The following is an 11,658-nucleotide window of genomic DNA, read 5'->3' on the forward strand; positions in this document are numbered from 1 at the left end:
GATTCAGCTGGTGGTGTTCAATTCATCAGTTCTCCCCATTGATCAATATCTCTACTAAAACAAGTTAAGCGTCATCCTATCCTTAACCCTATCAAATCAAAGTTTATTTGTCACGTACGCTGAATACAACAGGTGTAGTAGACCTTACAGTGAAATGCTTACTTACAGGCTCTAACCAATGGTGTGAAGAAAAAAAAGTGTGTGTGTAGGTAAGTAAAGAAATAAAACAACAGTAAAAAGACATTTGAAAAAATAGTAGCAAGGCTATATACAGACACCGGTTAGTCAGGCTTATTGAGGTAGTATGTACATGTATGGTTAAAGTGACTATGCATATATGATGAACAGAGAGTAGCAGTAGTGTAAAAGAGGGGGTGGTGGGTGGTGGAACATAATGCAGATAGCCCGGTTAGCCAATGTGCGGGAGCACTGATTGGTCGGGCCAATTGAGGTAGTATGTACATGAATGTATTGTTAAAGTGACTATGCATATATGATAAACAGAGAGTAACAGCAGTGTAAAATGTGTTACAATGCAAATAGTCCGGGTAACCATTTGGCATTTGGTTACCTGTTCAGAAGTCTTATAACTTGGGGGTAAAAACTGTCGAGAAACCTTTTTGTCCTATACTTGGCACTCCGGTACTGCTTGCCATGCGGTAGTAGAGAGAACAGTCTATGACTGGGGTGGCTGGGGTCTTTGACAATTTTTAGGGCCTTCCTCTGACACTGCCTGGTGTAGAAGTCCTGGATGACAGGCAGCTTTGCCCCAGTCATTTACTGGGCCGTACGCACTGGCCTCTGAAGTGCCTTGCGGTCGGAGGCTGAGCAATTGCCGTACCAGGCAGTGATGCAACCGGTCAGGATGCTCTCAATTGTGCAGCTGTAGAACCTTTTGAGGATCTCAGGACCCATGCCAAATCTTTTTAGTTTCATGAGGGAATAGGCTTTGTCGTGCCCTCTTCACGACTGTCTTGGTGTGTTTGAACCATTCTAGTTTGTTGATGTGGACACCAAGGAATTTGAAGCTCTCAACCTGCTCCACTACAGCCCCGTCGATGAGAATGGGGGCGTGCTCGGTCCTCCTTTTCCTGTAGTCCACAATCATCTCCTTAGTCTTGGTTACGTTGAGGGATAGGTTGTTATTCTGGCACCACCCGGCCAGGTCTCTGACCTTCTCCCTATAGGCTGTCTTGGCGGTGATCAGGCCTACCACTGTTGTGTCGTCTGCAAACTTAATGATGGTGTTGGAGTCGTGCCTGGCCATGCAGTCGTGGGTGAACAGGGAGTACAGGAGGGGACTGAGCACGCACCCCTGGGGAGCTCCAGTGTTGCTACCTACCCTCACCACCTGGGGGCGGCCCGTCAGGAAGTCCAGGATCCAGTTGCAGAGGGAGGTGTTTAGTCCCTAGTTCCTTAGCTTCGTGATGAGCTTTGAGGGTACTATGGTGTTGAACGCTGAGCTGTAGTCAATGAATAGCATTCTCACATAGGTGTTCCTTTTTTCCAGGTGGGAAAGGGCAGTGTGGAGTGCAATAGAGATTGCATCATCTGTGGATCTGTTTGGGCGGTATGCAAATTGGAGTGGGTCTAGGGTTTCTGGGATAATGGTGTTGATGTGAGCCATTACCAGCCTTTCAAAGCACTTCATGGCTACGGACGTGAGTGCTACGGTTCTGCAGTCATTTAGGCAGGTTGTCTTTGTTCTTGGGCACAGGGACTATGGTGGTCTGCTTGAAACATGTTGGTATTATAGACTTAATCAGGGAAATGTTGAAAATGTCAGTGAAGACACCTGCCAGTTGGTCAGCACATGCCCGGAGCACACGTCCTGGTAATCCGTCTGGCCCCGCAGCCTTGTGTATGTTGACCTGTTTAAAGGTCTTACTCATGTCGGCTACGGAGAGCGCGATCACACAGTCGTCCGGAACAGCTGATGCTCTCATGCATGCCTCAGTGTTGCTTGCCTCGAAGCGAGCGTAGAAGTGATTTATCTCGTCTGGTAGGCTCGTGTCACTGGGCAGCTCGCGGCTGTGCTTCTCTTTGTAGTCTGTAATAGTTTGCAAGCCCTTCCACATCTGACGAGCGACGGAGCCGGTGTAGTATGATTCAATCTTAGCCCTGTATTGATGTTTTGCCTGTTTGATGGTTCGTCGCAGGGCATAGCGGGATTTCTTGTAAGCTTCCGGGTTAGAGTCCCGCACCTTGAAAGCGGCAGCTCTACCCTTTAGCTCAGTGCGAATGTTGCCTGTAGTCCATGGCTTCTGGTTGGGGTATGTATGTACAGTCACTGTGGGGACGACGTCCTCGATGCACTTATTGATAAAGCCAGTGACTGATGTGGGGTATTCCTCAATGTCATCGGAAGAAACCCGGAACATGTTCCAGTCTGTGATAGCAAAACAGTCCTGTAGTTTAGCATCTGCTTCATCTGACCACTTTTTTATAGACTGAGTCACTGGTGCTTCCTGCTTTAATTTTTGCTTGTAAGCAGGAGGATAGAGTTGTGGTCGGATTTACCAAATGGAGGGCGAGGGAGAGCTTTGTACGCGTCTCTGTGTGTGGAGTACAGGTGACCTAGAATTTTTTTCCCTCTGGTTGCACATTTAACATGTTGATAGAGATTTGGTAGAACTGATTTAAGTTTCCCTGCATTCAAGTTTCCGGCCACTTGGAGCGCCGCCTCTGGGTGAGTGGTTTCCTGTTTGCTTATTTCCTRATACAGCTGAGTGCGGTCTTAGTGCCAGCCTCTGTTTGTGGTGGTAAATAAACAGCCATGAAAAGTATAGCTGAGAACTCTCTAGGCAAGTAGTGTGGCCTGCAATTTATCACAATATACTCTACTTCAGGCGAGCAAAATCTAGAGACTTCCTTAGATTTCGTGCACCAGCTGTTGTTTACAAATATGCACAGACCGCCCCCCCTCGTCTTACGAGTGTGCTGTTCTATCCTGCCAGTGCAGCGTATATCCCGCTAGCTGAATATCCATGTCGTCATTAAGCCACGATTCAGTTAAACATAGGATATTACAGTTTTTGATGTCCCGTTGGTAGGTTATTCGTGATCGTACCTCATCTAATTTATTGTTCAATGATTGCACGTTGGCGAGTAATATTGACGGTAACGGCAGCTTTCCTACTCGCCTTCTGCGGGTCCTGACGAGGCATCCGGCTCTTCGTCCTCTGTACCTGCGTCGCTTCCTCTTGCGAATAACTGGGATGTTGGCCTTGCCGGGTGTTTGGAGAATATCATGTGAGTCTTGCTTGTTGTTGAAAAAATCTTTGTCTAATCCGAGGTGAGTGATCTCTGCCTGATATCCAGAAGCTCTTTTCTGCCTGTAAAACTGCTGCCATTTCTTCCTGGCSCCGGAAATAGAGAAGAAGCGAGGTTTATTTCAACAACAATCACAAAACATGACAATGGTCAACCCTTAAGTGAAAGGCGCATTGAAGATGAGCAGTTCCATTCTAGCCAAATTTGACTTCAAGACAAGTTCAGTAAGCTAATTTATTTTACCCTACATCCAAGAACAAAACAAAGCACAAATCTTAACTACAATTCTAAGAGTGGTCTCTAATAACCTTTAAATATTCAATTATATCAGAATGAGAAATTAATGGTTATAAACTGAAGAACTGACGTCTGTGAAGTCACAGCTGGTTTGGCCCCATTGTACTATTGTTGCACAGCAGTCTTTCTGTTGCACTATTTCCTAGTAGTTTTACTGGGCTCTTCTGGTTAATGATGAGACTGGAGAAAGGGGTGGCCGCTGATCTGGACCATTGACCAATCTCTGGTGAATCCTTTAGACCTCTGAGCCAGGGCTTTTGCCAGTTGTACCTGTGTTGACTTTGGGCAGAGTTGTGTCTTTAGAGTTGCCAACTGCTCCTGTTTTGAGTTTGGGCGTGGCCATCTTGTCTTGCTTGAGTGTCATGCYCTCCTTATCAGGGATATTGCCAACCGCACCTGATTTGAGATTGAATCTGACCTGCTCCTTGAACACAATCGCCTTGCGTTGCTCACAGGCTTTCTTATAGTTAAAGTAGTGACCTAAGCCATTGCTGACACTCTCCATGACACCCTGTGCTATGGCTCTGAAGTTACGAGACTGCTCTTCTCCTCGCGCTTGGCCTACTTCTCTCTCAGGCTCTGTATCTCCTCCTTCATGGCTGCCTTTCTCTGTGAAGCCCTTAGCCATCAGCTTATCCTGCTCCTGCAGCTTGCTATATAGCGCTCGCTCCAACTCCTGTGGCTTCTCCTTCGCCTCCTGGACCATCTTAGCCTAGAATCACAGAGGGAGAACAACACAGACATCATGGTTATGGATTTGCAGGCTACATCTTCTTAAAGACTGTTTCCACCTCCCTAAATCACCTATATTTTACTCATTCACAAAAATCTGGTTTAAGTTCAATACCTGAACATCAGGCTATATTCTTTATTCATTAGGCCTAGATATAACATTTTGTGAAAGTTGTGGCATGTTTTCAGACATATTTTCAGCATCCATACGTACCTCTAGCTGACTGATTCTCTCTCCTGATAAACCCTCTCCCTCTCTTGGGTCTCCTCCTTTAACTGGTGCTGTTTCTCTGCCTCCATCTTCACTGCCTGTTCAGCCAGGGCTCTCTTCTCTTGCTCCTCTGTGTCAGTAAAGACAGTAGCTAATGGCAATTTCTCATGTGCAAACTGATTGATTCCTGGTCTGAAAACTATTCGAACACAATTGTGGCCTGTTATCTGAGATTGAAGTAAGAGGCCACAAAGGCAAAAGGGGGTTTCCAGATGTAAATCAGTTAGACTACTACTACTTACATAAACACTAACAGATTCAAAGTGGATTCAAAACAACTAATTTATTCATAAACTGATATGCATTTAAGACAAATTATATAATATTCAAATGAATTATAATCTGCCTCTATGCAACGTTCTCAAAGAATATAAGACCATAAAAATATATGATAATTTTTTTTTATTAAAGCCTCTACATTTGAAGTTTTATACTAGTAGAGAGCATTTCACCCAAATCTGTCAACACACACAAGAAAAATGATTAATAACTCTTGCATATAAAGCAGATACTGATTCTAAGTGTGGCTATCAACTTGACTTTCTGCTTTACATTGATAAAGCTAGCAAATGTGTACATGCTCAGGTAATACACAATGTTTCTACTTCATAAAAGCTCCCCTCATGAGCTTATATTGAAAGACAGTGTTGGCAGCGTCCAATCCAAATCGAAGAACAGGCATGACTGTAGACTCAAGGAAACCACCTCCTTCCTTCTCAGGTGTGTTGCTCTTCTTGAACTCCTCTATCTCCTGTCTCATTAAGTCAGCCTTCTCCTTGTGGCCCTTCTCCAGCAGATCCTTCTGCTCCTGCACCTTGCAATCCAAGGCCCTGTGGAAGTCCCTTCCTGTTGCTTCATCTCCTCCATCTTCTCTTCCATCTGCTTCAACTTCTCGTCTTTGCTTCTGCGATCATCCTCCATGGTGCGCTCCATCTCCAACCGTTTCTCTTCAGCAGCCTTCTTCTCCTGCTCCAGCACAGCTGATCTCTCCTTCTCTTCTGCATGGTCCAAGTTAAGATATTATGGTAGGAAAACACTCTAGCTTCATGTTCTCTCTCATACAGAGTCAATAGACAACCCATGACATTTTCCAAGTTCTGGAGTAGGCCACAAATTTCAGGTTTAACTTTAGCTTGCATACCTACTCTTAAACATCCCAGATCTATGTTGACTTAGTGCAATTTTGAGAAGTCACTTCAACCAGAAACCTGAATTAAATCAGAAAATAACATCCCATGCCATATTTTGTACTTTTTCTAATTTTCGGTCAGTTTTTTTGTCAGCTTGCAGGATAAAATACTTCTATAGACTCTTTTCCTTAAGGAACTGCTCAAGAATCTCCTCAGCCTGCAGAAAACACCCCCAAAGGCTTCATGTTTGCCATCAAACAATGATAAATCTAAAACCGGTTGGATGTGTTTCTGGTATGATGCTGCAGATGCCTAAAAATACATTATGGAAGCCACCATAAATCATAACATAACAGTAACATTAGAGGTTGAGAGAAAGAACAGCACGTCATCTACGACATGGAAACTGTTGTTCTGATTTCTTGACTTATGAAATCATGAAATATACTTATGTCAGTGAGGGAGAGAGGGGAATGTATAAAGTTTACATTCTGTCAGGATATGTTATCGTTAACCATCAGGGATCATCGAGTTCTTACTCTGATAATTAGAACCTAACAAAACTAAGTGGATCGGCCTGAAAGAGGAGAACAGCTCCAGTGTTCAATATGGAGTTTTTGATGAATGTTTCAACCCTAGCAAGGATTCAACTCGAAGCTCTTACCCTAACTCCTTTGTCGGGCTTGGCCCGGTACTGTGCCAGCATGTTGTCATGGTGATTGCAGTAAAGCTTGTAGATCCCCTCTGTAACCTTCTTGGCCATCTGAGCAGACAGCTTCTCCAGAAGGGCTGCACACTTCTTCTCATCAAGAACGAGGATGCCTCAGAGAAGGTCAGCGTAGTGCTTTGCAATGGCCACCTGGAAGAGTTAAGACTTTTTTAGGGAAGCATTTGTAAAAAGTGGTCCTTGACAGAGTTAAGCACCAAGTCAGTGTTTGTACCAGGCACAGATCTCAAATGATGACCCTTACCACCAACGCCTTCAAGAAATTCAAATTCGTCTTTGAAGGATCTGTTCTTGAACGCCTGCGTGGCCTAGTGGTCTGAGCGGAGGTGATGAGCGCCATAGGGAATAAGGCCTTTACCTCCTCCATGCCCCTCTGGTACACTACCAGGCCCTCATCTATAGCAGCCTGGTTCTCAATTTAAGCCATGGCCAGAACCGCATTCTCAAGACCAGGCAAAGAGCCTGGTCTTTCTCCACATACAGTTGAAGTCGGAAGTTTACATACACCTTAGCCAAATACATTTAAACTCAGTTTTTCACAATTCCTGACATTTAATCCTAGTAAAAATTCCCTGGCTTAGGTCAGTTAGGATCACCACTTTATTTTAAGAATGTGAAATGTCAGAATAATAGAGAATGATTTATTTCAGCTTTTATTTCTTTCATCACATTCCCAGTGGGTCAGAAGTTTACATACATTCAATCAGTATTTGGTAGCATTGCCTTTAAATTGTTGAACTTGGGTCAAACGTTTCGGGTAGCCTTCCACAAGCTTCCCACAATAAGTTGGGTGGATTTTGGCCCATTCCTCCTGACAGAGATGGTGTAACTGAGTCAGGTTTGTAGGCCTCCTTGCTCACACACGCTTTTTCAGTTCTGCCCCCAAATTTTCTGTTGGATTGAGGTCAGGACTTTGTCATGGCCAATCCAATACCTTGACTTTGTTGTCCTTAAGCCATTTTGCCACAACTTTGGAAGTATGCTTGGGGTCATTGTCCATTTGGAAAACCCATTTGCGACCAAGCTTTAACTTCCTGACTGATGTCTTGAAATGTTGCTTCAATATATCCACATAATTTTCCATCCTCATGATGCCATCTATTTTGTGAAGTACACCAGTCCCTCCTGCAGCAAAGCACCCCCACAACATGATGCTGCCACCCCCGTGCTTCACGGTTGGGATGGTGTTCTTCGGCTTGCAAGCATCCCCCTTTTTCCTCCAAACATAACGATGGCCATTATGGCCAAACAGTTCTATTTTTGTTTCATCAGACCAGAGGACATTTCTCCCTATGTGCAGTTGCAAACCGTAGTCTGGCTTTTTTATGGCGGTTTTGGAGCAGTGGCTACTTCCTTGCTTTGCGGCCTTTCAGGTTATGTCGATATAGGACTTGTTTTACTGTGGATATAGATACTTTTGTACCTGTTTCCTCTATCATCTTCACAAGGTCCTTTGCTGTTGTTCTGGGATTGATTTGCACTTCTCGCACCAAAGTACGTTCATCTCTAGGAGACAGAACGCGTCTCCTTCCTGAGCGGTATGACAGCTGCGTGGTCCCATGGTCTTTATACTTGCGTACTATTGTTTGTACAGATGAACATGGTATCTTCAGGCGTTTAGAAATTGCTCCCAAGGATGAACCAGACTTGTGGAGGTCTACATTTTTTTTCTGAGGTCTTGGCTGATTTCTTTTGATTTTCCCATGACGTCAAGCAAAGAGGCACTGAGTTTGAAGGTAGGCATTGAAATACATCCACAGGTACACCTCCAGTTGACTCAAATTATTTCAATTAGCCTATCAGAAGCTACTAAAGTCATGACATAATTTTCTGGAATTTTCCAAGCTGTTTAAATGACTTGTGTCATGCACAAAGTAGATGTCCTAACCGACTTGCCAAAACTATAGTTTGTTAACAAGAAATTTGTGGAGTGGTTGAAAAACAAGTTTTAATGACTCCAACCTAAGTGTATGTAAACTTCCGACTTCAACTGTACCTTTTGCTGGGAACAATAAAAGGCCACTTGTCATACAGCACAATGCCACAGATGTCTTTAGGAAGTGTGCAATTTGCATGCTGACTTCAGGAAAGTCCACCCGAGTTGTTGCCAGAGAATTGAATGTTCACTTCTCTACCATAAGTCGCCTCCAACATCGTTTTGGCAGTACGTCCAACCGACCTCACAACGCAGACCACGTGTAACCAATCCAGGCCAGGGCCTATATAACCGGCTTCGACACCGGCAGGATTGTCTGAGACCAGCCACCGGGACAGCAGATGAAACTGTGGGTTTGCTCAACTGAAGAATTTCTGCACAAACTGTCAGAAACCGTCTCAAGGAAGCTCATCTGCGTGCTCGTCGTCCTCACCATGGTCTTGACCTGACTGCAGTTTGGCGTCTTAACATACTTCAGTGGGCAAATGCTCACCTTTGAGGATGTTATGGTATGGGCAGGCATAAGCTACTGACAACGAACACAATTGCATTTTATCTATGGCAATTTTAATGCACAGTGATACTGTAACGAGATCCTAAGGTCCATTGTCGTGTCATTCATCCGCCGCCATCACCTCATAGTTTCAGCATGATAATGCACGACCCCATGTCGCAAGGATCTGTACACAATTCCTGGAAGCTGAAAATGTCCCAGTTCTTCCATTGCCTGCATAGTCACCAGACTTGTCACTCATTGAGCATTTTTGGGATGCTCTGGATCAACGTGTACGACAGTGTGTTCCAGTTCCTGCCAATATCCAGCGACTTCGGACAGCCATTGAAGAGGAGTGGGACAACATTCCACAGGCCACAATCAACAGCCTGATCAACTCTATGCGAAGGAGATATGTTGCGCTGCATGAGGCAAATGATGGTCACAACAGATACTGACTGGTTTTCTGATCTACGCCCCTACTTTTTTAAAAGCTATCTGTGACCAACATATGCATATGAAATCCATAGATTCGGGTGTAATGAATTTATTTCAAATTTCTGATTTCCTTCTTTGGACTGTAACTCAGGAAAATCTTTGAAATTGTTTCATGTATTTTTGTTCAGTGTACATAACAATATGCATGACCGCAACACTGTTATATGGATAGGATAATAATTTCTCATAAAGATAGGGTAATAGAAATGTGAAACAGAAAGTGTTAACTTATGTACTGCATTTGTCATTCTGTCAATGGTGTGCGTACTGGTAGCGGAGTCAGGTGCAGGAGAGCAGAGAGTTGTGAACAGGCGCACACTTTATTGAGGCAGGAGAAACCTCCAGCCAATTGGCAAAAGTGCAAAACGCGCAAACAGTCACAATAATTATGTTCAAACAAATAAACATACCTCGTGACAAAACACGGAATATACGAATACCAGTCTGGCGCGTGAAAAATGACACGTAACACAAACAATATCACACAAAGACATGAGGGGGAACAGAGGAATAAATACATGCAGTGTGATTGGGAAATGCAATCCATATGTGCAAAACAAGACAAAACAAATGGATCAATGAAAAATGGAGCGGCGATGGCTAGAAAGCTGGTGACGTAGACCGCCGAACACCGCCCGAACAAGGAGAGGAGCCGACTTCGGCGGAAGTCGTGACACATTCAGAGTTAGAGKCAGATATGCTGCACCAAAGTACAGATTTGTCCTGTTCTGACCACATTATGATTTGATGTTTTTTTCTCTCCAAAATTGGAAATACGACACATCCTGTTATTGCATTGTGGAAACTACAGTTTCTCTTTGTTTTACACCATAATACAGAGGGTCTGGGGGACGTGGAGAAGGTGGGAGGTCAAAGTTCACTCTCTGTCAAAAACCTTTTATGGCTGTTTAGATGACAGAAATAAACATTGCTATGGTAAAATCCCATGTTATCTCAATAAACTGTGTCTAGTACTGATACCTGATTTCATCACTGTATATAATGTCTACTTATAAATGTATGATATATACCCATTGATTCTAAATATAACAAATAAATAATGACCCATGAGCTTAGTTATGTATAATAGACTTAAGTTGTTTTACTCCAATGTTTGTAATGTAATTAAACACTGTATAAATCATGTTAACTACAATATGATGTCACGGATGGTGAGTCATTGCACCCTAGCTCAGTCTATGAATTTAGTGGTTACATTTCTCTAGGCCATCCCTCATTTTTGTTTTTTTTTTTACCAAAACTGAGAGGGTGGCTTTGTTAATGTTTCAATTAAGGATTCCAGCTTTGACCTTTATTTAGGTAGGGAGCCCATAAAACGGCGTATGGAGTAGACATTTAGTTACTGACTTAATTTCACTCTAGTATGAACAGAGTACCATGTGTTCCTTCTGTTGTGTCTGCAGGGTGATGAGAAGAATGACAACTGGATCTTTTCCCTGGCTGTCCTGCTCAGCAGTACTCTGGTGTACAACAGCCTGGGAACATCGACAACAACGCCCTGGAGAACTACAGTATCCTTCAGCAGGCCTATAAAGAAATATAGTGTAGTGTTGGATGTCTGGATTCATTTCATCCCCAACAACCGAACACCTCAAAAAGCGCTAATCGCTCAGCACTATACTGTATGTTAGTAAATCTGGGTTCATTTTGTCCTCAATACCGCCTTCTACAGCTATGTGACAGAACTGACAGAGCACATCAAGGTGAAGTCCAACCAGCGAGACGGGGAGGAATCTTCAGGTACCTGCGTTACTTTCCTTCCTTTGTGTGGACAGTCAGAGATTTCACCCTGACCCTGGAGGTTGATGGGAGACCCATCACAGCCAATGAGTACTGGAGAACGCTCTTAAACTGAGAACAGGTGAAGGGAACACCAGCTAGCACAGCTAACTTAATCTCTTAATCTAAACCATGGTTAGATTGAATTTACCAATGTTGACAATACCTTTACAAAAGACATGTTGGATATAAATATTATGCTTTCTTCCACACAAAAATGTCACGGTTAAACATTTAATTTGTTAATTAATGATTGATGTACTTTTCCTTTCATTTACAAAGGTCATAGTAAGAAAGATCAGGCATACAATCTGCCTCGTAGCTGCCTGCGGAACTATTTCTCTCCTCGCTGGTGCTTTGTGTTTGAGAGGCCAGCCAGGGAGACAAAATGAGACGTATGGAGGAGCTGACCGACGCTGACCTGGAGCCTGCCTTTGTGGAGCAAGCCAAGGAGTTCTGTGCCACGTCTTCAAGGAGGCCAAGACCAAGACCCTGAAACAG

General features: G+C 43.7%; 1 pseudogene; it reads left to right on the plus strand.

Moving 5' to 3' along the window:
* Positions 1-9,953: 9,953 nt before the first annotated feature.
* LOC111959291 (guanylate-binding protein 1-like) overlaps positions 9,954-11,658 on the plus strand; it is a 9,204-nt pseudogene continuing 7,499 nt past the window's right edge.

Source organism: Salvelinus sp. IW2-2015, linkage group LG36 (assembly GCF_002910315.2).
Source record: "Salvelinus sp. IW2-2015 linkage group LG36, ASM291031v2, whole genome shotgun sequence".
Classification (NCBI taxonomy): Eukaryota; Metazoa; Chordata; class Actinopteri; order Salmoniformes; family Salmonidae; genus Salvelinus; species Salvelinus sp. IW2-2015.